Source organism: Mirounga leonina, unplaced genomic scaffold (genome assembly GCF_011800145.1).
Source record: "Mirounga leonina isolate KUSES-001 unplaced genomic scaffold, KU_Mleo_1.0 Mir_152, whole genome shotgun sequence".
Lineage (NCBI taxonomy): Eukaryota > Metazoa > Chordata > Mammalia > Carnivora > Phocidae > Mirounga > Mirounga leonina.
This window is the reverse complement of record NW_023270380.1, coordinates 19,288,173-19,316,044: the sequence shown is the minus strand read 5'-3', so window position 1 is coordinate 19,316,044 and position 27,872 is coordinate 19,288,173. Positions and strand designations below refer to the sequence as shown.

General features: G+C 55.9%; 1 protein-coding gene across 1 annotated transcript in view; it reads left to right on the top strand.

Annotated features, from left to right (window-relative positions):
- The window catches only part of SUSD4 (sushi domain containing 4), an 82,921-nt gene that overhangs the window by 10,236 nt on the left and 44,813 nt on the right, over positions 1–27,872 (top strand). The gene's annotated exons all lie outside the window — the stretch shown is intronic.

Below are 27,872 nucleotides of genomic sequence, written 5' to 3'. Positions count from 1 at the left end.
CGCTGTGGTGGGGTCGGGGACTCTGTGTGCTCAGTGCTGCAGGGGTGTGTAAGCGTGGTGATGGGTGCTGAGGGGCTGTGTGCTACGTGCAAGGGTGCGTGTGTGTGAGCATGGTAGTGGGGGCGGGGACTCTGTGTGCTTGGTGCAGGGGTGCGTGTGCGTGAGCGTGGTGATGGGGGCGGGGACTCCTCATGGCTCCCAATGCTGGGGCACCATGTGCTCAGTGCTGCAGGGGTGTGTGAGCATGGTGATAGGTGCTGGGGGGCTGTGTGCTCCGTGCAGGGGTGCGTGTGAGTGAGCGCGGTGGTGGGGGCGAGGGCTCCTCCCAGCTCCCGGGTGCTGGGGCGCTGTGTGCTCGGTCCTTTGGCAGCCCTAGCCTTCAGTCCTTCAAAGAGTCTTCCTGGGCTGCCGATTAATCTTCAGAGGAGCTACACCTCTGTCACCCCCACCCCCAGTGACCAGCACTGTCACCTCTGAGGCAAGTCCCTTGACCTCGCCAGGCTTTGGTTTCTTCCTGAGTGATCAGGGCGGTGGGCTGTTCCTCTGCACTTCTCGGGGGCGGGTTGTGCTCATGGAGGAGGCGGGTCAGGGGACAGACGTTTTATAAACACAAGACAGCGGTGACGGTGATGATTGTTGTCCTGGAAGGAGACGTCTCTGCATGGCACCCAGGGTGCGTCAGGGCACGGCGTGGATGTGCCCTCCACGTGTGGGGCAGCGCCCTCCGCGAGCCCCTGTGAGAGCTCAGGCAGCAGCCAGGGTGCTGCTGCTCAGTCCCTGCGGTGGGTGGGCCGGGTGAGTAGGCCTGTCTGCAGATGGAGAAGGTCCTCGTGCGGGCGGGAGGGACACACCTGCAGCCGTGCCTGAGCCTGGGCCGTTTTCGGGCTTGCAGAAGCCTCGGGGAAGAGAATTTTCACACGTGGGGGGCAGTGATTCACCCTAGTGCTCAGGGTCTGCAGCCGGGGATGGGCTCCTCCACATGTCCCTTTCTGCCTCCCCCATCCTGTGCACCACCTCAGCTGCTGGAGGCGCTGGGCCAGTGGGACCCTGGGGGGCCGGGGGAGCTGTGTTTCAGTCCAGGAATCACCAAGTGCTTTGTCCACGTGGTCTCTTCCCTGAGAACTACTTTGTAGCTTTGCACACGGCTGCTGCCTTGGGGCGTCTCTGGGCTGGAGGTTCGGGGTTCCCTGCTCTTAGCAGGAACGCCTGGGGATCCTCTGTCTGCCTTCCAGCCTCCGGGCCCCTCAGGAAAGCAGCCACACGCGGGCTGGCCTGTCTTCAGGAATGTGCAAGGCCAGGGTCTGTCCTGGGGAAGGGCTCCCCAGATGCAGCCTGATCAGCGTGCTTTGCCTCGGGAAGTGGGTCCTGCGAGGAGGCTCTGGGGTCACGGGGCCTTTATGCTGTGGAGAGCAGCTTCATCTACATGGTAATGAGCGCACAGACCCTCCACCCTTTGGGGGCTCCCTGACACACAGTGTCTGAAAGTGGGGGCGACCCTGCCCTGCCTCTGCGGCCTGGGCGGAGAAGAGCAGCCGGGCTCCAGGGCAGGTCCCCGGACAGTTTGTCAGCGGAGGTGGGGAGAATTTCTCCTCCAGCCTTTCCCGCCTTCCCTCCGGGCAGGTGGTCACTGGAGCCCCTCCTCCCCTCCCCTCGGCTGCGTGCTCACCTCCTACATGCCTCAACCTTCTCTCTTACCTGCTGCGTCGATGTCTTTGCTGAACTGGGTTATGTTCTCGATGACGTTGCACATGCTAAGTTCTGCAGAAATGCACGAGATCCTGCCAGGCCTGTTTCTCCTCGGGCCTGCGACTTGCATTTACTCTGTGTTGTCAGTACTGTTCCTCGGTTGAGATCCACATGTCAAGAGCAAGGTGGCCACACGTTCATTCAGATTCATCTTTCCCGGAGAGAGATGATGCACTAGGCACGGCCCATTGATCGGGAAAACAAGGGTGGAGCAAAACCCAAATTAGGCCTGAATCCATTGTTCGCACCGTCCTAAGCTGCCGGCTCTTTCCTCGGGCTGGCCTGGACTGCCCTCCGTCCCTTGTCCAGCTGCCCAGGCTCCCCGTCCCTTCAGAGACAGCTTCCACTCCTTCCGTGACATCTCGGATGGCCCCTGGCTTCCCCTCTGTCTTCAGCACTCTGGGAGCGCGGGACTGCTGGACTGAGCTGGGGGCTGTGGAGGCGTTCTGGTCCAGGGACCGAGCAAGCCACCCGGGCCCCGACATGCTCCGCTCATGTGCGCACCTGCTTTACAGTGTGCTTGCTCACCTCCCTCCCGCAGCCGGTGGCCTCCTTGCCCTGTAGAGGAGGAAGACGGAGCTCTGGGGTCCCGTGTGGCCCTGTACTATGGTCGCTGAGAGCATGGGGTCTGAAGGCAGATCCCTGGGACTGAGTCCCAGACCTGCTGCTCCCCTTGATCCATCTGCACCTCAGTTTCCTTGTCTGCATGACGGGGATGATAATGCCCACGTCATGGGGGTGCTGGGAGGATGGAATCGGTGTCCACGTGGAGAGCACAGAGGACAGCTTCTAGCATCATTGTCTTTGTGGTGGTTATGTGTCTTGTCTTAACGCCAGGATCTCATCTGACTCTCTGCCTGACCACACTCTGCGTGATCTAGATGCTCCATAACCCTATCTCCTGAGCAGTGTGTGCACCAGGACGGAGGGCAGTCCTGGCATCAGGCCTCTGCAGGGGACGGTCGCTTCCTCCTCCAGGGCGGGCTCCAGGCTTGCGCTCCTGATCTCTGGAAGCACAGATGGACGGAGCCCGGCCTGGCCCCGGACTGGGTCGGTGGGTCAGTAGGCCCTGCAGCCGGTTCGGCAGCCAAGACCTGCGACCGTGGGATTAAGAGATACTGTTGAATAGAGGATTTTGTTACTTCTGATTGCTCCTTCCCTTTGACTCTGGACGCCTGGGTCACTGGCAGGAAGGACACCGGCTTTGCTTTGAACCCTGTCCCACCCTCGGCGAACGAGCGCAGCCCCACAGGGCCCGAGTTTTTCCTCATGGTGGCCCAGTGGCTCGACGGGCTCAAGCAGGGCTTTGAGCTGCTATGGGTGAGAAAGTGAGGCGGTCTTGCCAGCCTCATCCCGCTCCCCTCGCACGGTTACTCTGTAGGAACTTATTAAGCACTTACTGTGTGCAAGCCCTGCTTTAGGAGCTCATACCAGAAATGGGAGCAAGGACCTGGTGTCACGTGTGGGCGCTGAGCAGTCTGCTCGGGCGGCCACGACAAGATACTGCAGACAGAAGTTCATGTTCTCGCAGTTCTGGAGGCTGGGTGTTGGCGGTCAGGGGCCACTGAGGCCCGTTCCTCGTGAGGCCGTCATCCTGGCATGCGGATGGCCGCCTTCTTCCTTCTTGCTGGGGCCCCGTGAGGCCTTTCCTGCTGTGTGTGGTGCGTGGAGGGAGTGGGGGGGCGGGGGGGCTCCCGGAGTCTCGTCTCACGAGGACACCCGTCATAGTGGCTCAGGACTCCACCCTCATGACCTGCGTTAACCTCAGTCACCTCCTCCAGTCACTCGGGGGCTTCGGGCTTCGACATATGAATCTGGGGGGGACAGAAATCAGCCCTTAGCAGATACCCGAGGCCGACCAGTGTGAATTCTGATGAAAAGATACTGTGAGGACCCAGAGCTCTTATCCCAGCCAGGGGAGAGCAGGGAAGGCTTCCAGGAGGAGGTGATGCCAGAGCTGAGTTCTGAAGGAAGAGTGGTGTGTGTGTGCGTGCGCATGTGAGATGGGGGTGTTGACAACCTGCTGTTTCCCTATTCACATGTTTTCTTAAGTCATTCACCAAACTCTTCCTGAGATTTGTTCTGCACAGACCACGCAGACACTGATCTGGGGTCCAGGGATGATCTGGAAGCTCAAATGTGTAGCCTTTCCCAAATTACAGGCCATAATGTTTGCTCTAACCTAATCAGCCAACTGTAGACACTCCCGGTATTGGATTACAACTGCTGGCCCCTAAAAAATCAATTGCAAATGGGTCCCCAGGCCACCCAGTGGGCCACGTCTGGCTTAGGTCAGGTAAATATTGAATTACTACTTGAGCTGGCCTGCAGACAAGTGATGGGTTAATATCTACAGTAATAGGAGGTTAGCGCTGATTGCATTTTAAGTCGCTTCGAATTATCTTTTCTGGGGCAGTTTCTTCTCTCCCAGTCAAACATTTCCTTTGTTCGTCCTCCTTCTCATGTTCTGAGTTGAAACACGCAGAGCGTCTGACTGATCTACGTGTCCGGGTGTGCTTGTGGTGCCCGAGATCCTCGGGGGCCTTGTCCAGGCCGACGGGGCGGGCCGCGGCCGGGCCAGCTGAGGTCGGGCTCCCCGCGCCCACCCTGTCTGCTCACTGCCTCCTGGGAGCCCTCAGCCTCCGCCCGAGGCCCAGCTTCCAGAGGTGTGTGAACGCCTCACCCACCCCTGCGCATGCGCGCAGACTCACACATGTGTGCCACCCTGAGGAGGGTCTGTGGCTTTCTGCGGATCCTCAGATGCATTCGTTACCCGAAAAGGGTCAAAAAGAATCCCAGGCTCAGAGCAAACTGCTCAGATTGGGCGTGTGGCTGAGCAGAGGGGGACACGGTGTCCAGGGGGTTGGGAAATTATTTCTCCTACTTACGATTTCCTTGCTTTTGAAGTTTTGGACTTAAACCCTGGGCCGGGGCCAAGGTGTGCGGGGACAGCGGGTGGAGAGGCCGGCCCACCCGGACAGGTGCCGTCGGAGCTGCACGGGGTTTAAGCCCTTGCCCGCCCTGGCAGTTGCACACCCTGCAATTTAGAAAGACAGCTGTTGCGCGGTTTCACTATAAATATTAAAAAAATAAGCAGGCCTGGAAGAGGGGGTGATCATTTACTGAGCGTTTTCTGAGCCGTTGTGATGTGCGGGGTGCCAGGCCAGGCAGGGTGGGAGTCAGAGATGAACGACAGGCAGGACCCCAAGCCTGCACTGTTCTAGAAAATCACGTGGGAAATATTCATCTTTATTTTTGTCCCCCTGAAAATGTGGGCAGAATGAGAAATATTCCAATAAATGGGCAAAAGCGATGCTTCTTAGTTATCTCTGTAATTCAGCACGTCGTTATGACACATGGAAGCATTATGGGCTTTGTAAGTGTGATTATGTGCTACTCTCATAAACGGATGGCTTCGTTGCATAGGAGAAACCGTGTTTTTGTCTTTGTATTTTCCGCAATGAATATTAGAAACATAATAAACGTCCCTGTTGTTCGGATCCGTGGTCTACCCAGCGTGGGCCCTGGACCTTGGAGGGGGTGTTAGTTACTGGTGTGCAGGCGGCCCGGGGGTCAGGGCCCCCGATTTCCTCTCCCCGGGGCTCCCTGAGACGTCTCCTGCCCTCCTGCAGACAGCTGGGGGTCGTAATAGCGGTGCCCACCTCCCGGGGTTCTCTGGCTTAGATGAGATCGCACGTGGAAGAGCACTTACAGCAGCATCTGGGCCAGAATGCGAGCTCGCGGGTGCAAGCCCTGTGTGCCTCCCGTGCATCTCGTTCTCCTAGAATCCTCTTCAGTGCGCCTCGAGCGGGCGCTTCCCCTCGCGTGGTAGATTTCATGCGCTCACGAGGTACTATGTACTTCTTGGATTGTCCTCGGACACATTCGTGGTTGCAGGGATGTTCAGATAAGCCGTGTCCGTTTCTGTGGACTTTACCATGCGACTGTTCTTCCCCCGTGGAGGATCCGTCGGCCCCATGTCCTCATCTGTCCCTGCGCCGGCCCCTCCCTGGGGCCTGGGGGTCCAGCCCCCGGAGGCCTGGCCGAGCGGCACGGCAGTCCGCTGCCCATGGCCGGCATGGCGGGTCCCTTTCCGCAGGTGTCGGGAACGTGGTTGGCGGCCCTACCGGTGTTTCCTGACACACGGGGTGACAGGTCCCCAGGCCTGTGTGAGGAAACACTGGCTGCCGGCGAACACCGTACCGTGTGCGCTGGTTCCCGAGCCAGACCTGCTCATGCCGAGGCTGGGGAGTAGTTGTCACATGGAACCCCTCGTGCTGGGACCTCACGCTCACAAGCGCAAGCCATGGGGTTCACACCTGGCCCGCAGCCTCCCGGGTAGGGACACTCAACCCCGGAGCCTTAGATGGATTTGCCAGCCGCCTTGCCTTCTCTTTCCGTGCACCCTGAACCCCAGCCCGAGGATGGTTAAGCCCAAAACCCCAGAGGAAGTAAATGATGACAGGAAGCATAATTTCCTAATCTCTTAAACACTGTTTCCTTCCCAAGAACTCATCCGGAGGCCCACGGCAAGCCCCTGGGGGACCCGGAAAGGAGCAGTGTGTTTGAGCCACGCTTTAGGGCCCGTTCGCCCTTGGGTGTTGGGCGATGTCTGGGGACGCGGTGATTGTCGTGAGTGGGATTGGCATCCAGGGGGAGAGGCCGGGTGCTGCTGACATCGGGCTGTGCATAGGGTGGACCCATATGGAGGCGCGCAGCCCAGCTCAGGCCTGGGCCCGAGGCTGGGAAGTGCTGCTCTGGAGACCAGTCCAGCTGTGGCAGATGCCAGTGGCCGAGCAGGTGTTCGGGCAGGAGTGGAGGGGATGGAAAGCCGGGAAGACGCCGTGAAAGGAAGGTGAGGGAGGCACAGCAGTTGGGAGTTCTCGTGTGGGCGGCGGGGAGAAGTGTGGAGTCCGTACGTGGAATGGAGATGACAGGGAGAAGAGCCCGTTTTAGGAAGATGGTGAGTTTGGTCCTGAGACTTCTGGGTTCGGACAGGTGGAATTGCCCCACAGACCTAAGAGAATGAGGACGGAGGGGCTCGTCGGGGGTGTGAAGGTAGATTTAGAGTCTTCTTCTGGGAGGCAGTAATTGTGATCAGTGTTCGTGGTCCAGAGAGAAGACTGTAGGCCGGGGGTCCACCAGGGGCTCCCCGGGCAGAGGCCCAGACCTGCCTCCGAATCGCAGCTGCACAGCCCATGACCGTGGGCACGTCCTGGAGCCTCCATGTGCCTCAGTCTCCTCACAGTGCCCCGGGGGTGTCTGGAGAGGTGGGTGGGGCACCAGGGTGGTGCAGGGGGCTGGGGAGGGCTGGCCGGCTGTGTGGAACCCCGCAGGGGTGGAAGGAGGCGGACGAGGGGTGCACAGCATGTGTGTTAGCTCACTGGTGACCTCAGGGCCGGCGCTCGCACAGGTGGTTCGAGGGCCCCTCGCTGCAGTGGGCCTTGCAGGCATGACCTCAGAGAAGGTGAGTCCAGGAGGAGCGAACACACGAGGGGGGCCTCAGAGCACACGGTGTGGCACCCTCCGGCTTTGCTTCTGACCCCAGACGCCCGGCCTTGAGCACCGGGAATGGTGCTGAACGTTCTGAACCAGGAAGCCTTCTGCCGGCCTCCGAGCATGCACGCTGCTCCTCCTGGACCCCAGGAGCCCAGGCAGCTCAGGGGAGCGGCGTCCATCCGGGTCACACGCTGGCCAGCCGTCTGGAGAACGTGGTGTGGCCCTGAGTTTTCTGGCTACTTGGTGGAAATCTGAGGTTTTCTTCACGTGCCCTTACGTTTAGTTTCTTCTCTGCAGGTGGGTGATCTGGGGCTGGGCGGTGGCTGAGGGGAGCTCCGCACGGGGCCTGAGAGCTGGGCTGTGTTCTCGTTCTGTCTGTTGGGGGAATGAGGGTGGAGGAGCATCCACAGACTGCGTGGAGGGGCGCTGCTGTGGCTCCTGCAGGGATCACGGGGGACCCGTGGCTTTGAGACTTTAATCTTCTCCCACAATTAAAAAGGCTAGGATGGTGTGTATTCACTGTTGAAAATTTCCTTTTTCTTAGATTTTATTTGTTTATTTGCGAGAAAGCATGAGCAGGGGGAGGGGCAGAGGGAGAAGCTGGCTCCCCACCGAGCTGGGAGGACACGGGGCTCGACCCCAGGACCCTGAGATCATGTCCTGAGCCGAAGGCAGACGCCTTGTCGACTGAGCCACCCAGGCGCCCCACTGTTGAAATTGTAAAGAAAACTTAGACAAGCAAAATTAAGAAACTAAATGTCACGTGAATTCTCTTAAAAACGAGACGCATGTTTCTTTTCTACGTGTATGCGTTTTTTTTCCAAAAAAGGTATTATATACGTGATTTTGTAACTTGCTTTGTTTACTTACCAATATATCATAGTGTCTTTTGTGGTCTCTTAAAAGTTAATCTTCTATAACCTTATCTTGACTCACTTTGTAGCGTGAGTGCTGTGCTTTAACCGACGTGCTGTGTATTCAGTGCTTGAGAAACGGGCAGTGTAACCAGCTGGCAAACCGTCTGATCCGTACGAATACAAACCACGATCACCGGCTGTAGACAGGGCCACGCGCAGAACTGGCTGGGGGCTCGCGAGGTCAGGAAGGGCGTTCCTGGGGAGGTTAGCGCTGAGCGGAGGGGAGTGTTCACCCCCGTGAAGGTGCCGGTGGGCTTCCAGGTGGAGGAGGAGCAGAGCTCCTGTGTGGTGAGGTGGCGCGGGATGATCGAGAACCGGGGAGAGCCCATCTTTATTGGCCGCTTACATTAATGGTTCGAACTGTCAGTTCATGTTCTTCGTCAGTTTCTCTGTTGGTGCTTTGGTCTTTTTCTTATTTATAAAAACGCTTCAAGTATCCGCCTTTCCACCTATGTACGAGTACTGGTTTTGCAGCTTCTGTTTAATTGTTAATGAAGAAAAATCTGCATCTTTTCTCCACGTTCCCACCAGCTGGTGTCATGCTTAGAAAGTTCTCCACCAACCCAAAGTCACTTAAATATCCACCTATATTTTCCATATTCTATTTGTGATGTTTAAACTTTGGGGCAATCTGGAAGTTCGTGTCTGTGTGTTTGGAGAAGTGCGGACATCGTTTATTTTTGTCCAAATGGTTAGGCAGTTGTACGAACATGACTTACCGAGCGGCCCATCCTTTTCCCGCTGTGTCGGAATACGCCCCCTCGTGATAGACTAACGCCGTCTAGATAGTTGGGTCTGTTTCCGGGCCTTCGACTACATTGTATTGATGCCAATGCTGCTCCCACGCTATTTTACTGCTTCTCCCGTTTAAATCTGAGAGAGCAAATCCCCGGTCATTACTCTTGTTTTTCAAAATGGTCTCAGCCAGTCCCATGAAATTACTCTTCCACATACATTTTAGAGTCATTTTGTTAATTAGTAGATTAATTTGGGGACAAGTGACATCTATTCAATACTAGTATTGTCAGAAAAACAGCAAGCCTCTCCCTGTTACTTTAAATCTCCTTTTGGGTTCTTGGGGAGAGCATTTCTTTATTTCTTTCTATTTTAAATATTTTATTTATTTATTTGAGAGAGCGCAGGAACAGGGGGAGGGTCAGAGGGAGAAGCAGACTCCCTGTGGAGCAGGGAGCCCGATGCGGGACTCGATCCCAGGACCCTGGTTTCATGACCCGAGCCGAAGGCAGATGCTTACCTGGCTGAGCCCCCCAGGGCCCTTGGGGAGAGCATTTCTAAAGACAACATCAGCCCTGAAGGTCCTGCTTTCCTGTGGAAAATACCCCGGGCTGGAGAACATGCCTGAGCTGGAAACTGGACCAGGACACCAAGGGCCCGTGATGGTTTTCCCGACCTGTGTGCCCAGGCCCTGTGTGTGCTCCTGGCCGAGGCCCCACGGTGCCTGTGGTCCCCAGGCCAGACCCCAGCCCTGAGTGAGAAGCGGCCACAAAGGGCAAGAGGTGCTGCGTTTCCGCTCGCTCGCGTACGCCACACCCTTCTCAGTGCTTCTCGTGTCTTTCCTTGTTTACTCCTAACAGGACCAGCAAGTTAGTGATGGTGAGCGCTGTTTGACCCCGAGGGAGGAGTGACAGAATGTGGCCCAAATGGGCAGGGGTAGTGACCACTGGGCAGGAGGCAGGTGGTGTCTGTTGAAATGCGTTTATACCCAGGCCTCTCTGAACACAAAGCCCACCTCTTTCCACCAGACCACGGCCTCCTTCCTGCGAGAGCGGCCCCCTCCCTGCTCACTAGCTGGGGAGGGGAGCTGGGACCAGCCCTGCGGGTGTGGCTGCCCACGCAGTGGTTAGCAGGTGCGGACGTGGGGAAGCAGGCTGGTGTGTATTTGAAAGGAGACCCCCTGCACCCGTGCGCCTGGCGATCTGGGGAGGGGGCTTGATGGGAGCCCCTGCTCACTGCTCAGGGTGGCCTGGGCGGGGGCTCCACTGGTGGCAGCTGCCCTGCCCGTGGGCAGCCGAGCTGGCGGTTGCAGCCCCAGCTTTGCTATTTTTAAGCTGTCCGCTGTGCTCTGGTGGAGGCTGCCGGCGCCTGATGCTGAATCACTATCCAGCTTGCTAATTGCGGCAGTGCCCGTGGCCTGCCAAGTATCTGGCAGGCATCTGGCTCTGCGCTTCAGGTTCCGGAGGTGGCGGGACGGGGAGGGTGACAGATGACCCCCGAGACGGGGCGCCAGGCAGGCCCGGTGCGGCATGGTTCCTGTAGGTACCTCTGGGTTTTATAGATTCACAACAACAACACCTCCCCAAGTCACCAGATCGTTGCCGGATGTGAAGATGAGGACTGTGCGTATCAAACACGCATATTTTAGCTGTCAAAGCTGCTTTCGTTCCTTGCCTCAGAGCAGACAGGGCCGACGCGCAAGCGATCAAAACGCCGCGTAGCGCATGGGAGTCAGATGCAGGAGGTCGTGCGCGTCCCTCCGTATTTCTGAGACGGGAGATTTAAGCAATGTTCCTGCGGGGGAGTCTCTCTCGCAGCAGGCCTGCCCGCTCTGCCGGCTCGCGCTCTCCCTCCCCGAGCACCTGCAGGGCGCAGCAGGCCGCGTTCCACCTCCTGTGGGGAGGTCTTCCTGCTGGAGCCCCTGGTGGGCGCAAGTCCTGGGGAAGCCCCTCAGAGGTCAAAGCAGGGCAGATGTTATGCCTTTGGGTGAGCAAGGGTTTGAAGGACTAGGCTTCCCAGCCCCTCGCTCACCTCTGGAAGGCCTTCTCTGCACCCGCGTGCGTTCCTGCCTCTTCCCCAACACAACGGTGATGTGGTTTTCAATCACGGAGCCGGCTGGCACCCCACCCGGCTCCACACCACGTGGACGGGGGCTTCCTCTCCCCTGTCTGCTGAGGTGGCCCCTCGGAGGGACCCGGAAGCTTCCAGAGCCTGAACTCCTATCCGTTGCAGAGGCAGGATGGAGTTCCTAGAGCCGGGCTGTCGTGGGAAGGGGAGCGATGGACAGTGTGCGGCTCCTGGGTCTCAGACAGCGGGTGTTGGCCTCTTGTTCCTTCTTCCTCGCGGGACGCATGATGTTCTGGTGCAGACGCCCACGTCACAGGCAGATGCTGTCCCAGGACTGTGCCGTGGAGTCATCCTCAGGGACCGTGATTCCTGCAGGAGGATTGCGGGCTGTTGCTGGCATTGGGGGGCAGGTGCGCCCCAGGTGAGGGCCGTGTCAGTGGGTCTCAGGGCCTGCGGGGTTTGGCCCACACTTTCCTTGGCCCGTGGACCTGCCCCTCACAGGCTCGAGAAGCTCCTGGCATCCCAGGACGGCGGCCGTCACGGGGTGGGAGCACATGTTCCTCCAGGGCACGGTGACAGGTGCCTCTCAGACACAGCCCCCGCTCACTGCTGGCCTGCCCTCCCGCTCCTCCTCCGCAGCTGGCCCTGGACAGAACCGAGTCTCTCTCCTCACTTCCAACTCCCTCTTCGACCCACTGCAGCGTGGTTCCAGCCCCCACGCCTCCAAAATCCTCCTGGGAGGTGTTGCCTCGAGAGAACACGTGAGCACCAACCCACGGACACCGTGGAGTCGTCTGTTCTCAATGCCCTTGAGTTCTTTGTGGCCCTTGACGGCTCCTTCTAGAGAGTCTCCTCCCATGGCTGCCGGGCATCACCCACCGGCTGTTCCTCCTCCTGGGCATCCGTCTGTCCGTCCATGCCAGCCAATGCAGCCTGGACTCGACTTCCACCCAGACCTGGGGTCCTCCTTCCACTCGGAGTTCTCCCTGCACCTGCTCAGGGTATGTGCCCCCCACCTCCCCAGTCTGCCTGAACTGAAGTATATTCTTCTCTCAAAGTGCTCCTCTCCCCAAGCTCCCCGTCCCTGTGAGTGGCATGGTCGTCTGCCCAGCTCTGCAGGTCTGGGGCCTGGGCTTCCTGCATCCAGCATGCCCTTCCCGCCCACCCTCCCCTCTGTGAATGGACTGGTCACTCCAAACATTCGCTGTTTCGGAGTCGTTTGCTGGCTCCCACGTTTTCTGAGGCATAAACCTTACCTATGGGTTTTTGGATGTTACTATTGGCTTCTTAACATGGACGGCATGACTGTTCCCTTCCCTGGTTCCCATTCTTCCTGCCCTCAGGCAGCTGTCTCCACAGTTTTGTGAAACCATGGTCACTGTTTAGGCTTCAGGAACTTTGTAAGTGCCGTTCACTGCTGAGCCACATGTATGTGGGTAATATTTCCTTTTTTGTTTTTTTTTTTAACAGTTTGTGTTTCTCCAGGAGTTACCCATCATCTCGTTGGGTTTTGTTTAGTTTTCTCTTTGGCAGTATTTTCTGTGTTTCTATACTTAATTCTTCCCCCAGTCTCTAGAAGAACCCTCAGTCTCTCGATGCTCTGCTCTGTGTGGTTGAATGCAGTCGGTTGGGTGAGCGATCACACCCACTTTCCCTGGGCACGTTCCTCCTGAGCCCACCGACCCCCGCCTGGGCCCGGAAGGCTGTTCTCCAGGTTTGCTGCCATCTCTCTGACCCCCTGTGTTGGGTTCCCCATTTTCTGAGTCTGTCTTCCCATTTCTTGGATGAGCCCCGAGTTTGGTGGGGCAGATGCTCTAGGAGCTCCCTGAATCAGGGGGTTTGAGAGGTAACTATTGTGGGATTGTTGAAATGTCTTCTCTCCTCGACTCACACGTGACCAGTAGGAATCACCCCAGAGGTTCCAGCTTCTGAACTCCTGCCAAGGAGTCTGGGGTCATTCTGGTTCTCGGTTTCAGTGTAACCTGCCCTCCTGCCACCAGAAACTTCGGGTCTTCCCTTTATGTCTGCTCCCTGAGATTTCCCAGTACCGTGCGTGGCCTGGGTGTCTGTTCGGTTGCCTGTCTCTTGTCCGGTGGGGGGCTTGTGCCCCTCGCTTTCTGCTCTCGTGGCTGTGACAACTCCACTCTTCATTCCCCTCTTCTTTCCGGATTTCATATCGGCAGGACGCTGGAACTCCCAGACTCACCCCGTATTGTTCTTTTCTCCTCGACTTCCCGTCTTTTGGATTTTTTTTGTTCCCTTTTCTGAGAGATTTCCATAACTTTTTTCCATATTTTTTCTGTCGTTTTTTTTTTTAAGCTACCATATTTTAATTACTAGGAACTCTTCCTTTTTATCTAATCATTTTTAGAATGGCCTTCTGCTCTTGTTGCTTGGATATGTTCTCTTGTTGCATGGATGCATTATTTCCTATCTTTGGGGCTATGAACGGTTATGTTTTTCTTCTGGGGTGTGTCCTATTTCTTCATGTGCTGCTTCTCAGCTTGGAGACTGCCTGACCATCCGTGATCACCGCTGAGACCCACGGGGGCTGTGTGTGCACAGGTGCAGTGGTCTAGGCTGTGGCAGGACCCAGGGACCATCGTGCAAGTGCTAGGCACCACCAGCCCCTGATGTGTTTCCTTTTGCCTTTCGTGTGGACAAGAGTGTTTTCTCTATAAGGCTTCCTCCAGGAGTTCAATTTTGTCCTTTAAACCTGTAGGTGGAATTCCACAGGAGTCAAGTCCAACTCCTCTCCTCCCCCACCTCGTGGTGTCCTGTGACACAGAGGAGAGTGGTGCCTGCCGATCCTTCGTCAGGGGCGGGACAGGGTGTGACCTTCAGACATGGGTGCACCCTCACCCTGCCTCACCTCTCCAGACCCGAGTCAGCGGCTGCCCTCCCCCCTGAAGAGCAGGGGCCCTCCAGCGGCACACTGGCCACTGGTGCCCACCCAGGCCCCGGCCCAAGACTGCCCCTGCATCCTGGGGGCAAAGCACACATGGCTGAAAGAAGCCAGACACGAGAACGTACAACCTGCTTTCGACCCTGAAATCAGCCCATTGCTGGCTGAACAGGTTGGGGCCAGTCAGTGAGCCCCTCCGGGCTGCAGCTTCCTACTCTGTCAGAGGAACGATAAGGTGCTTACCTTCCAGGGCTGATGGGAGGGCTCAGAGATATTATACAGGAGGCGCTCAGAACCCTGCCTTGCACCCGCTAAGCTGCGCATGCTGACATCCTCCGCGCTGTCACTGAGCTCCCCTCAGCTCTTCTGGGAAGACCTCCGACTTCCCTGCGCAGGGCCGAGCCTCTCCCTCTGTGCCTCTGAACGCCGTGCGCACATCCGCAGCCTCACCTACCACAGCGCTATAATTATTAAACCGTGTGTCTGTCAATCCAACCACACCAGGCATTCTAAATCTTTTTGTGCTGTGGGTCCCTCCCTGTGGTGTTGTGTTGAAGGCAATGGACCCATGAATATAGCATTTTTATGCGTAACATAAGATGCAGAGGATTATAAAGGAGAGTGATCATATTGAGATACAGTTACCAAAATATTTTTAAAAACAGATCCATGATGTGGCGTGTGTGTGTCTTTATTAACACATCAAGTAATGAGATTTACCACTGGCTCTAATGATTGCCCTAATTTCAAAGGAACGATGAGCATAGATGATATTTTGAGATACTCACAACAAGTAGAATGAAAATACCCGTGATTTCTGCTGCTGACAAAGTCGCAGGGACTTCTAGCATCACTTGGGGCGATTCCCTGCCTTCCTGAGGAAAGGGAATGCTGCTCTTCACCGGGGAGACGAGCAGAAATAAAAGGTACTTCTTTCTAAGCTAAGACCTCTTGGATTCTTCAGAGAACATTATTTGGACTGGGAGCGTCTAAGAATTCACCGTCTATTTATCTTTATAACCTCAGTCTCAGGTATAGAGCTTGGAACACAGGAAGGACTTAGCATGCTTCTTTTAAATTAATAAACTTAGGACATTTTGCCAAATAATTGATGCAAGATAGAAGCTGGGAGATGCTGTGCGGCAGGCAATTAGGTAGATAGATGGCTGGGGACGCGTGTGTGTGCACATGTGCATGTGTGTGTGTGTGTGTGTGTATATGTGTGGTCAGGAGTGCGGGGGCTGGGTGTGTGCGTGTGCGTGTGTGTGCGTGTACATGAGTGGTCAGGAGTGCGGGCCTGGGCGTGTGCGTGTGTGTGTGCGCGCGTGTGTACATGTGTGGTCAGGAGTGTGGGGGCTGGGCATGTGCGTGTGCGTGTGTGTGCGTGTACATGAGCGGTCAGGAGTGCGGGCCTGGGCGTGTGCATGTGTGCATGTGCGTGCGCACGTGTGGGAGGCGTGCAGGGCTGCAGTGGAGGTGTGTGTCTCTCACACGATGTGAATCTCTGGTTGGGAGTCTGTCTCCTTGACTGGAGCAGGATTCCCATGGACGCAGACCGTGTCTTATTTATGTTTGTGCAACAAAAATGATATTTGAAAATGTTAAGTGGACGTATTTTCGTTCTGTCCTTTTTCATTCATCCCTGTAGCCCGACCTGTCCCCAGGGGCGAGGAGCATAGCCCCAGGAAGGCCGAGAGAGGGAAGGGGGCCTCCAGACGAAGGTGCCACCTGCCAGCCAACAGCCAGGGGAGTGGACAGCCCTCCCCGCTGGGGAAGAGACGGGGCGCGGGGGCAGCACCAGGGCCCTGAGAAGACGCGGCTGAGGGCACTTACTCCCTGCATTCGTGCCTTGGCATCGCCAGGACACACCTGCCATGGGAAGGGAAACGCTGCAGCGGTGGGTAGCCGAGAACGGAGGGCCAGCGGTGCGCAGGGGGCGGCTGTGGAGAGGAGTCGGGCTGGGGCTGGGACTGAGCACGAGGCCGAGACTCAGGACAGACCAGTGGCAGGTGGCTCTGCCAGGGGACCTCACGCCCAAGCGTTCACCAGCGGCTGACTCGGGCCCTGGACGCCAGCAGGACGCCTGGTGGCTGTGGGGCAAGGACTCTGGGAAGAGCTCAAGGCCAGCGTAGCACGCCCGCCCCCACGGGGACGGCTGGGCTTTCCTGCCCCCCAGACACCACGACAACACTTGGGACGTGGGGTCGGAGCGCAGCCTCCACAGGACGGAGCAAAGAAGCGGCAGTGGGCCCTCGGCAGGGCCACATGGCACAGCAGGACTGCATGTGCTGTTCTCATCAACCGCACCCGCCCCCCCCAGGTCAGCACGGCGTCAGGCGTTGGTCCTCCCTCAGTGCGGTCGAGATGGGCCTGCGAGTCCTCTGCCCTCGTTCTGCCACGGGGGAAGGAGCCAAGGCGTTTGGAAATTTGGGTGCCTGCTTACTTCGGTCGTCCCCAGCCAGGATGGGGCTGAAAGTTCGTGTTATGTGGTGTGGAGCCACGTCCCCTGTCTCCTGTCTTCCTCACCCTCCCACATGCCGAGAAAAAGAAAAAACAATAAGCAAATTCCAAAATAAGAGGATTCCCAAATAATACTGTCATTTGATTGAATGGAGCCGTAAAACAAAACTCAGGGAAGACATGACTCTAACAGAAACGTATTGAAAGTTAACGGAGGTTCTACAGAATTTTAAGGAAAACAACTCAAAATGTATACAAAGCCTCGTCGACGGGTGCATTTTCCCATCAACTATACATTGAGCTCGTCCTCCGATGTCACCCAGAAGGGCAAGTGTCCTTCCTGGCTGCGCTCCCGCCACTCGGAGGGGCACAGGGGATCCAGGCCAGCATCAGGACGCGAGGAGTGCACCTTCTTTCTCAGCAGCCGGGCAGACACCATCCGCTCTGCCACAGGGCTCTGGCGAGGATCCTGGGCCACGCCTGCCCCGGCCAGGAGTGCGTGTGCCCCCTCGTCCTCCCCTGGAGAGCACCCCCTGCACACACTGAAGGACACATGTCCACGCTGTGCTGAAGACAGCGGTAAAGTCACGAGGCAGCTGGAGAGCGCTTCCTGGCCCTGGAAGGACATTCTGCCGTCCGCCTCCCGGCCCCTCCAGCTGCCAGCCCGCCTGCATCCTGCTTCATGAAATCCCAGCCCGGTCGGGTCGCTGCAGAGGGCCGAGCCGCGGGGACGGAGGCACCTGTTCTCCAGCCTCTAAGTGCGGCTCCTCCTGGTCTGGCGCCAGTTACGAAGTGAAGCAGCCCTCAGGGGGGCATGTCGGGGACACTACATGCATCCATAAAATACGTAAGATGCAGCTCATGGCACACTGGGAGGGTGCTGTTAGGGACCACAGCTGGGCTGGGCTCGGTGGGGGGCGGAGGACACACTCACGGCCCTGCAGGAAATGTTACAGTATGTATATAATGGTATGTATATAATGATACATCTGTATCCAGACACGCAGCTGAATTCCAACAAGCACCACCGGGACTAAATGACCTCGGCGAGCTCTTGCAAAAATTGGGTATTTCCTGCTGCTGGGAAATCTATAGATGCTGTTGGCATCTATAACAACCTCCAACAGTTTCCTAGCTTCTGTGTGTTTAACCAGAGGTCAGTAGTTGTTTTTAAGGCTGTAATTTGGATCTGAGACTTTAAAAACACACACCCTGGGCACTGACGTGAGTTATTCTGTGATCCTCGGTGACAGGAGGTGGCTGTGGGAGGACCCAGACCCACCTCGTGCCACCAACCCTGGTGGCTTGCATCTGCAGAGCCGTCCGCTGTGGTGTCAGCACCTCCTTCCAGGGCGAGCGTGAGGATTCAGCGAGATTGCACGTATAAACCACTGAGAACGCATCTCATACTACCAGCCACACACACAAAAATTATTCTGAAGTTGAAATTAGGGTTTTCTGCTAAACCCGTCAGATTTAACACGTGGATAATTTTTCTCCTTCCCAAACTCCACTAAAATGAGAATTAGGGAATAAGAAGAGGCATAAACCCCCAACAACACAGAAAACAGGAGAAGCAAAACAGGAGAAGCGACAATGCAAAAGCAGCCTCTAATTTTTAAAAGCAGAGGGTGGACCCAGGAGTCGGCAGAGCCGCGTAGAGCAGCGCGAGGGTGCCCGTCCTGGGCTGCCGACTCCTGGGCCATGGAGCCCCAGGAAGTCCTGCAGAAGCTGGGGCAGGTGGGGGCAGAAAAGCCTGCAGGAGCAGTCAGATCCAGGCACTTCCCCAGCTGGGGCCTCGGGATGAGCCGTCCCCCTCAGCAGGTGCAGACCTTGGCTCTCCGGATGCCCCAGCCAGAGATTCAGGGGTACCGCCTGCAGCAGAGAGCAGGCCCAAAGCAGGGGCTTTGGGGAAAGTGTAAATCGAGAGACCAACACCCCTCCCCACGGCTCTCCCACCTCTGCAAGAATGGCAGCCTCCAGGACATGCCCCTCATCCCTGCAGAGGGGAGACATCAGAGGCCCTCCTCCTCCCAAGATGACCAGCCTCGGAGAAAAGAGGGAACCACCTGCCCTGACAAAGTGGGTGAACTCCAGCCCATTTTCAGTGAGTCGCAGGAACCCTGCAGGATGGAGAGGGGCTCAGCCCCACCGGGAAGCGGCAGAGCTGGATTCGCAGCCGTGCCTGGAGCTCCTGTATCCACCCCACTGCCCGCCCCCAGCGCTCTAGGCGAGGTCACACCCTTTGTTACTTTGCTGGTCGGAGAGGTCAGTGTGGAGCTCTTTATAGAACAACACGAAGAACCGTGGAGTACAATTCAGCCCTGGGAAGGACACCGATGCTGGGAGAAGCCCGCGTGCCCAGCGCCGTGACGCCGGACCGTCCAGGCTCCTGCTGCTGCATGCCCTGGCCGGTCGTGCATTTTCCGTGTGTGTGCTTGGGACTTGCCTGCGCGCCGGCATGGCAGGAAGAGGGTGTCCCGAGGGGAGGCTGTTGCCTCACCCTCTGAAGGAGGCAGAGCCCGCGGGCTTAGGAATCTTGTATTCAGAAGGCCGAGCGTCCAGGGGCTCCCGCGAAGTCAGGGCAACCCCAGGGTGGCCGTGGCCAGCCAGGCCTTGGCCTCGTGAGAAGCAGAGCCTTGAGTTTCAGAACCTCAGTACGCAGCGTGCTTCTGGGGGTGAAGGAGGAAGGGGCTGTTGGCAGCTCTTGTGTTTTAGGGCTTCCTGAGGCCTTTCTGAAGGACCGAGTGGGATTTCAGAGCCGAATCTTTCCAGAACCAGGTTGAGAGCAGACACATCCCAACTCAGGCTTGGCTGGGAGGACTTCGTCCCTGGGGTTCGCGGGGACCCTGGAAACACTGTCTCTGAGGTGCCCCCTTGCCCTCTGGGCCCAGCCCCATGCCAGGGTTCAAGGCCCCGGTGGGGTAATGTGGGGAGGGGCCCGGGCTGCACCGCCCTGCATTCAGATCGGAACTGACTTCTGCAATAGCCTCTCCCTCCCCAGGCTCGGCCCCTTCGACCTCGTGGGTCCATAGGGGCTGAGGGGCAGCCACACCAGACAGATCTGTTTCCCAAGACACACCTAAAACCATAGTGGCAGAAACCTTTTTCAAATGAGTCTTACCTGTAACCCCAACATAGAAGACGAGACAAGTGGTGGCCCCAGAGCCCCCTGGCTGGGCCTCACCGTCCCGCCTGAGGGGGACCCTGATGCGGCCCACACTGGGGGGGAGGACTTCCCAGAAGGTTCTGGAGCATTTCCCTACATGCAGATGTCTGCCCGCCCGTTTCTCCCCAGGTTGGAGCTGCTGTCTGCCCACTGAATACTCGCCCGGGTCCTGGGGGGCAGGGGACGCTTCGCTCAGTCCTTGTGGCTCCATGTGGCCCTCCGTGTGGAGACTGAGTTTTAGGCAAACGAAACGTTTAGTGACTTGCATGAAGTCATAGAGCTGAGCAATGATAGAGCCTCAGCTCAGCCCCAGGTTTTGTGATCGAAAACCAGGTCCAGCTGGTCTGTCTGTCCTCCTGCCACTGTGGGGGCCGTCTGTCCGTCCTGCCGCCACCCTCCGGAGTGAGCAGGGACCCTGTGAGTGGCCCGCACCTGTGGGGGCCGGCAGCTCCCGCGCCCCGACGGGCTGGTTGTAGGTTTGGGAGTTCCCTCTGCCCGTCAGGTTTGGTAACTACGGCGCTCACGGAGCTCGGGGCAGCGCGGTACTTGGATTACAGTTGATCATAAATACAGGCCAGAGACTACATACGCAGGGCAACGGCGGGCAGGGTCCCGAACACCAAGTGCGTGTCCTCAGACCCGTCAGCCTCCCGGTGCGTCCGCTTGCATCCCCAGCAGAGAAAGCGCACCCGAGTATGCGCGTCCGAGCATCTGCTGGGGCTTCAGCACCACGGGCACGGCTGACTGCATTGCGGGCCGCACGGGGTCGAACTGCGTCTTCAACACCCGCTCCTCCCCCAAGGGCAGGCTGACCTCTGTGGCTTACCCGACCCCCGATCACATGGCTGGTGTTTCTGACGTGGCCTATCCCCATCCTGGGTCATCCTGTTCCCGTGTGCTGTCGGAGGACCGCCATGGGTAAGAGAGATGAGTCACCCGGGGGATCCCAAGGACCTGGGGGCTGCCTCCTGGGAGTGGGGTGGCGAGGGGGGCAGATTGCTGCTCGCCTGCCCCCCACCCGGCCCCGCTGCTGCCTCGGCTTGCCCCCCATCTCAGCTGGTCGCCCCCCTTCCCCGCCGGTTGGCTCTCTGCGGTCCTGGACCCCTGTCAGCCGGCTACCACCACCTGCCTCTGGGTAACACAGCATGTTTCTGAGTTGCAGTGACCCTGGAAACACTGTCATCCCATCTCTCTCTAGCCGCCTGGCTGGTGGGACAGGGTACACGGGGAGCAGACCCGGGAAGATGGAGGGGCCCGGGGTCCTAGCTGTACATCTGTGCTTCCAGTCAAATCCACTGCCCTTGGGCCTCTGTTTACCAATCAGGTCCTGCTCAAATTACATTTGAATAGCCTTTCAGAGTTTTCGGAGCAATTAGGGGTCCTTGCTTTCCCGGGCCCCCCGCAGGTCTGAGATGGACAAGGTAATTCCAGATCCCTCTTTTTTAGATAAGGTAACAAGGCTCTGGAAGCTTCTGTAAGTTACTCAGGTGTTAGAGCGGGCTAGCTGCCGCCGGGGACACCCGCCCCCAAGGCCAGGGAGTGATGCCCCACGGATCACCTTTTTTTCTGGTGAGGCCAGAGCTGCTTTCATGCCCAGCTTGTCCTATTTGCCAGCTAATGAGACAAATTGTAGGCTCCATAAAAAATTAAACAGGGGCTGCTTCGTTTTCTTCCTCTCCAACTTTGAAATTATGACGACCTTATTTGCATGGCAGCTCAGGGTATGGTTGTCGGAGCCTGTAGGATCCACGAGCCCTGAAATGTAAGCAGAGTCCTGTGGTGTTTTCGGGTTGGCTGGCATGAAATATTCTGAGCACCAGCATTCACGAACCGAACCATTAGCCGTGTAGATGAGGCACGGGATTCCTGCTCGGCCTGTTGGCTCTAATTAATAATGCCGTACAGGTGGGGTACCACCTGCAGCTTCTCTCTGGAATAATAGCAAGGAGATGGAATGAATGGGTGATGTGAGTCGGGGGAATATTAGCCAGCCGCTGAATCCCAGATCTCAAATGCCGCTCTTTTAGCAACGAGGACAGAAGGGCAGTGCAAGCCTCAGGCTCACCCACGTCCTCAGCGCAGATCCCCCACTTTGTTCTGGGTTCTAGCCAGTGACGGACGATGGTACGGGCTGTGTCTTGGCACTAGAGAAGGAAAAACTAACTTGCTTCTGTGTTACAGAGGTTTGGGGGTCTTACAAAATTTTGCAGGAAAAATAATAACAAAAAAACCCTGAGCCTATTACTGAGTCAACAAATACCTGCTTGCGTTTTTTTTTTTTCCTTTGTGTTCATCTTAAATTAGTGTATTCCTACTCGGACTGCTCACAAAGCCCCCTCCGTCCCTGCGGTAATACGTAAGGCAGCATTTCACACCGTGGGTGAGGGTGGAAATCTGTGATGAACGGGGTGTCTTTCGATGCCCTTTACTACGATTCTTTTGAAAGCAAAGCTGCTCATTAGCCGCCCCAGGCTGCGCAGAGAACACCCTACATCATGCGCAGCGTTTCCCTCCGTGCTCCATGCAGTGTTTAGCTAAGATCAGAGAGAAGGATGTTGTTTCGGGAATGGTGGTGTTTCGTCAGCCCGTTCCTGATCCATCTCCTTTCTTCCCCAACTAACCCCATTGACAGCATATTTATAATAGTTTCAGAAATTTAGTAATTCCGGATAGGATGTAACGGTTCATTATCGATGCTGGGCAGATGGCGGTTTTATCCCCGGCATCCATCGGTTTTGCTCTCCCTGTCTCCCGGTGCCTGCCCCGCCTGCGCCCCATCGGTTTTCAACGTGCGGGCCCCCACCCCGGGAAGAAAGCTGCCTGCAGCACCCGGTGCAGGCAGCCGGGGACCCTCCCCGTAGACCCGCAGGGCCCGGGGTGCTCGGAGTCAGCACCGCTCCTCCAACAGGGAGATGACTTAGGGATACCACTAAAGGGATGTTGTGTGGTTGGCAGGCACCTCGGTGGATTTAATACCCGCCAACACAGAGCCGGTCCTCAGTACGCTCTGCCCTGGGAGAGCCCATTTCATTCTGTTCATCTCTGAGATGGCAAGTCCGCCGAGAGCCCTGCAGGCTGTCTCTCACCTGGCCAGTCTAACAGCCCCTTGCCATCAGGGTTCGTTAAAACAGTAATGTGGGCTTCTTGATTATAAATGTTCATCACAGAGAATTTGGAAAATGCAGAAATGCATAAAGAAGGCTATAAAAGTCATCCATCAATCCTGAATCCCAAATAACACAGGTCATATTTGGGCATCTCTTTCTCTTCTATGCATGTGTATGTTTTTTTATGTTGAAAACAAGGATCATGATGCATAGGCTATTTTGTGTTTTGTTTTTTAAATTAACTATGTGGAGAATTGTCCCATAATCACCCACATTTAATGATTAGAGAATCTTCAGAGCCTTGTATGGTGTGAACGGATCATCAGTGATGACGGTGGTTTGGGCTCCTGAGGAAGTGCCGTGTGACCCACAGGCTGGTGAGTCAGGTGCTGTGCGGTCCCGTGCGAGGGTCCCCAGGAGGGGAGTGATGGGGAGTGCACAGGTTTGCCGCAGCCTGAGGCTAGAACACTGTGGCCAGCCATGCTGATGGAACAGTCCTGGCTCAGGGCCACAGGGGTCGGCTCGACAAGCCGCTCTCCCCGTTTGCAGAACGGCACCGTCCCGGGGTCTGCCCAGCTGTGGAGAGGGAGGGCCTTGTAGGACCCCAGGACTCCATGAAGTAGAACACAGCCTTTTCTTGCCTGCCCCTGAGAAGGTTCCTCTCCGCCTCTCCACCACTGGGCCCCCAGGGAGGCCCGCCCCTCCGTGCCAGGCACCCCTGGTGGAGCTCATGTGTGGACGGGGTTAGAACTCGGCAATCAGGCCCTGGTGGTGGTGATGTGCAAGGCCACATGGGGAAACCAGATTCCCTGTGTTTTGTGAGTGATAAAATGAGGTCAGGAGAGCCTGCTAGTCAAAGATCTGTCTGGCTCAGACAAAAGACCAGTCCTTGGACGGATACGTCTTGTGCTCGGGATGCCTTTCACGGGGGCATGGTGCGTCCTGGAGTAGCTGCTGTGGGGTCCCTTCTCCCTGCTCCCGCCTGACGTCTGCACGGGGGACGAGGCTCCGCGGGGAGTGGGGGAACTGGGACGCTCCTTCCCCTGCTCCTTCCACGCTCCTTGGGTCAGACCTGGGGCTCTCGTGGCGCCGGCAGGGAGAGTGCTGGGTCATCCGTCTGTGGCGGCTGCCGTGGCGCCCCCCAGGCTCCACGGCAAGTTCCCCAACCCATGTCTCGGGCCCAGTTCCTCTGGGGGGATCAGGCTGCATCCCCTAAGCTGAGCACGCCGGAGGCCCACGTCCCTGGCCCTTGCGTGCCCTGGTTCCCCTGCTGTCCTGGGGACAGAGGCAGCTGGTGCTGAGTGGGGAGATGGTGCAGGGCAAGGGAAGGAGGCAGTCCACATGTGGGGTGTTTGGGCATCTGTGAGGCGGTGAGGGTGCGTGTGGACCTCCTTATTTCCGTTTTACCTTGCAGCCCTGTTGACCTGTGGCAGGAAGGTGTTTAAGGCCTCACCCTCGGTGCTCGGAGGTGGCTGGAGGAGGGATAGAACATCAGAAAGGTGGTGTTCCCGCGTCCTATCATCAGAAAAGAACGACGCTCTGGGCAAGTCTGTTGGAAAGAATTCGTGTCGTCGTCCTCCTATCTCAGACAAAATCCTTCCTATTTAACACCCTGACCCCTGTGTGTGCTGCTGGAGGTCGGTTTTGGTAGCGGTTGGAGGTATGGGCACGTCATCGGGTGCCCGTGGAGGGGGGGCGCCACGCTGTGGCCTCCCCGAGCAGGTGCAGACCAGGCCTGGGGCTCCGGGCCTCCCTCATTCAGAGCTGTGTGAGTCTGCACAGTCAGTTAAACTTTTTGGTCTCAAATTTCTCAGCTATAAAATGAAGGAAATGATTTTGGGAGACTTTTAAGATTCCTTCCAGTAAGAACATTCTGTAATTTCTGTGTGGCTGAAAAGTTTCAGCTGATACATATGTGCATATTATTTTGTAGTTTTCAAAACATTTTTTTAAAGATTTTATTTATTTGTCAGAGACAGAGCACAAGCAGGGGGAGTGGGAGAAGGAGAAGCAGGCTTCCCGCCGAGCAGGGAGCCCGATGCGGGGCTCGATCCCAGGACCCTGGGATCATGACCTGAGCCGAAGGCAGACGCTTGATGACTGAGCCACCCAGGCGCCCCTCAAGATATTTTTATAAAGATCGCATCTGACTTAGATAAGCTTGTAGAGGAGACGGGTGATACACATTGCGTATGGGGCACGTCACTGTCTAGATGGTCCCAACACGTTCAGATGAAGGATCTGCTGACACAAATCCCAACAGCTGGACAATCAGTGGTATTGTGGCTTTGACCTACAACTCCTGGGGGGACTGAGCGGACACATGGGCAGGTTTGTCGAGGCAGCTTTATAAAGGGGGTGGAAGCCAGATTTTCCTCCAGAGAACAAATGAAACTGGAACAGAGCCCTGATCTCTGTTACTCAACTGAGCACACAGTGAGGTTTAACTGTTAGCGGGGGACAGAGGGCGGTCCCCTCGAGCCCCATGGCCCGACATCAGCCTGCGGTTGCCTCCCAGGGGATCTGGACTCCCGTCTGTGGTGGAACCACCGGTGGGAAGTGGGGCGGACACACAGTATTTCTGGAAAGACTGTGTGAGGTTAGTGCTGTTGATCAGCGGCTGGATTTTCGTGAAGCGACCATGAACACGAATGCTATCAGACGTTGTATTGACCCCACGGGGTTGTTACGTGGACAAAAGGAGATCAAATGTACACTTTGCAAACTGTAAAATTCCATGCACAGGAAGAACAGTTTGAGCATCGCTCTACAGCGATTGCTCCCAGAAATGAAAGGACATTTCAAGTTTTAAAGACAACAAAGAGCCACGGGCACGTTCCGAATATATTCTAGACATTTTTTTCTTTTTTTACGCCACGAGTTGTCTCCCGGGCTGGGTCAGTCTGAGGGTGTGTGCTTTGGGGGGTCGTTACTGGTTTTCATCAGAAAGAGACTAGAAATCCTGGAGTTTAGGAGCAGGGGGGATCTGGGAGGTCTTCCAGTCGCCTCATCTAGTGAGAAGACTGAGCGACCTCTCAGGGCCATAGCTGACCAGCTGGCAGCCTCCTTATATTTGATAAGGACTTGCTTTAGAAAAGAGACCCATTTTTGACTTACTAATCAGCTTTGTAATTTATCCACGTTCGTCGGATGTCGTCAACTAATAATCCCAAGGTTTACGTCAACGATGAGATGTCCGTGCCCCATCTCCTATTGATAGAAGAGACCCTCGGACTGTTCTGACAGGTGGTTTTCTGTGCTGCTTTATTTCAGACACAGAAAGGCTTGTTCTGTTTCTCCGCGTTGTAATATCGCAGTCTGGAGTAACTCTGTCCTGTTGTTGGGCACGCGTTTATGGAGCGGTACTGAGACTGGAGTGGAAACCACATTATGAGTTAGCACCGTTACCAGTTTTATAGGAGCTGAAACTCCTTGCAGAGTGAAAGGATTTCGGAATAATTGGGTAATCAAAGCGAATTAAATCAAGAGGGGGAAAATACCAGTTTTGGCGTCAAATGGGGAGCGCGACGACTTCCACATCTGTGGTCTTTATGCATTTTAATCAAGTCTAAATTATGCTATTAAGATTTACTTTTGCTGCATTTACTTGCTCAGACACTGAGACACAGCCGACTTTGTATTCCTCTCTGGGTACTTCATGAAACATGGAAGCATTCTCATGGTTTCTGGGGGGAGAGTTCCCTCCCTGCTGGGCGCCGGGCGCAGGCTGTGTCCCCCAGGCCATGGTGGCTCTGGGAGAGCAGGTGTGCGAGGTGTGAGGCGGGTGTGAATCCTCTGCAATGAATGGTGCGCCATGCTGGGACGCAGAAGCAGCCCCGCAGCAACTCGCCTGGTCTTGCTTTCTGGCGTCTTGGCTGTGTTTCCCAGGGAATCCTGCTTTTTCGGTGAGAAGTCTGTTCAGCCTAATAAATAGTAACAGTGATCAGCATCTCTTTTTTCCAGATGTCCCTTTAAATACATAAAGGGATGCTGCGCAGAACTGTGGCATGAAGGAATGCCGTATTCACAGACAAGATGAACTTAGTAGGCTTTGATTTCCTTTGTTGCATTTTTTATCTTGTATTGGAAAATTTGTCCTGAACCTGTTCTTTGGCTCGAGCGATTTCTGCATGTGTTCTGTTTGGTTTTGGTCTGACTCGCTGGTCCCTGGGAGTGTGCCCATCCTTGAACCCAGGCGGGGGAGCCTGACTGTTTGCTCCGTTGCAGAGCGCCCACCATCTCGCACTGCCCACCGCCCACCCCTCCAAGCCTGGCTCCCAATTCACAGAAGGCCGACTCCGGAGCTTTGTGTGACTCGACTGTTTGCCAAGGGCAGGATTCTAGAAGTATTTGTTATTGTTCTGACGTTCAACAGCCATTTGCAGGCTCTAGGGCAAGTTAGGAAAAGAGCCCAGATATTTTTGGAAATGAAGGTGGTTCTAGGAAATCAGGCGATTGCCTCTTTATGAAGCCATATGTTTTTGTTCTTGAGGGAACTGGTTGAATATTAATGACATAATGGCTTACCTACGTTTGTTGTGAACTTACCACATGCTGGCCATTGCGTTACTTACCTTTCTCAGTAGCCCTAGAAGCAGGTGCTTATTCTTACAGTACCCGTTTTATAGACGAAGAGAGCTGAGACACAGAGAGGTGAAATAATTTACCTAAGACCACACAGCTAGAAAAATGGCCAAGTCAGGATGCAAAGCGCACAGCCTCCCTCCACAACCTAGAGCATCCACATTATTTGAAGTAAATTTATGTTTTCAAATAGAATCACAGGGTAGAGTATATTTAAAGATGTGTCTTTCAAACCTTTTTACCTGTGAACCATGGAAGAAAATCTATTTTATTTTGCAGACTAACAACCACTAAAACCACACGAAACAGTTCTCCCCTTACTGTGTGGGATGCACTCTGACTTTTCCTTTTTGTTTCCAAAACGTTGTGACCCTTAAAATTGATTCCGTGACTTGCTGTAAGGTCACAACTTGCAGATCACAAACTCCTCACGGCCCTAGATGTAAGCTCCCTTTTCGGGGGGTCTGGGCTCACATGGTTTGTTGAGTGAATGCCCGTTGGCAGCTTTCCCCCAGTGCCCGACACTGTATGTTGACCCACTGAGTATATAAATAGATTATAATAATCCCCTCCTCTCCTCCTTCCCTTTTCCTTTTAAAAACGAATAGCTGAAATTTTGCCAAACATGGAGATTATTTAGGCTGGAACAGAGAAGGTCAGGAACCACTTAATAATGATCTTGT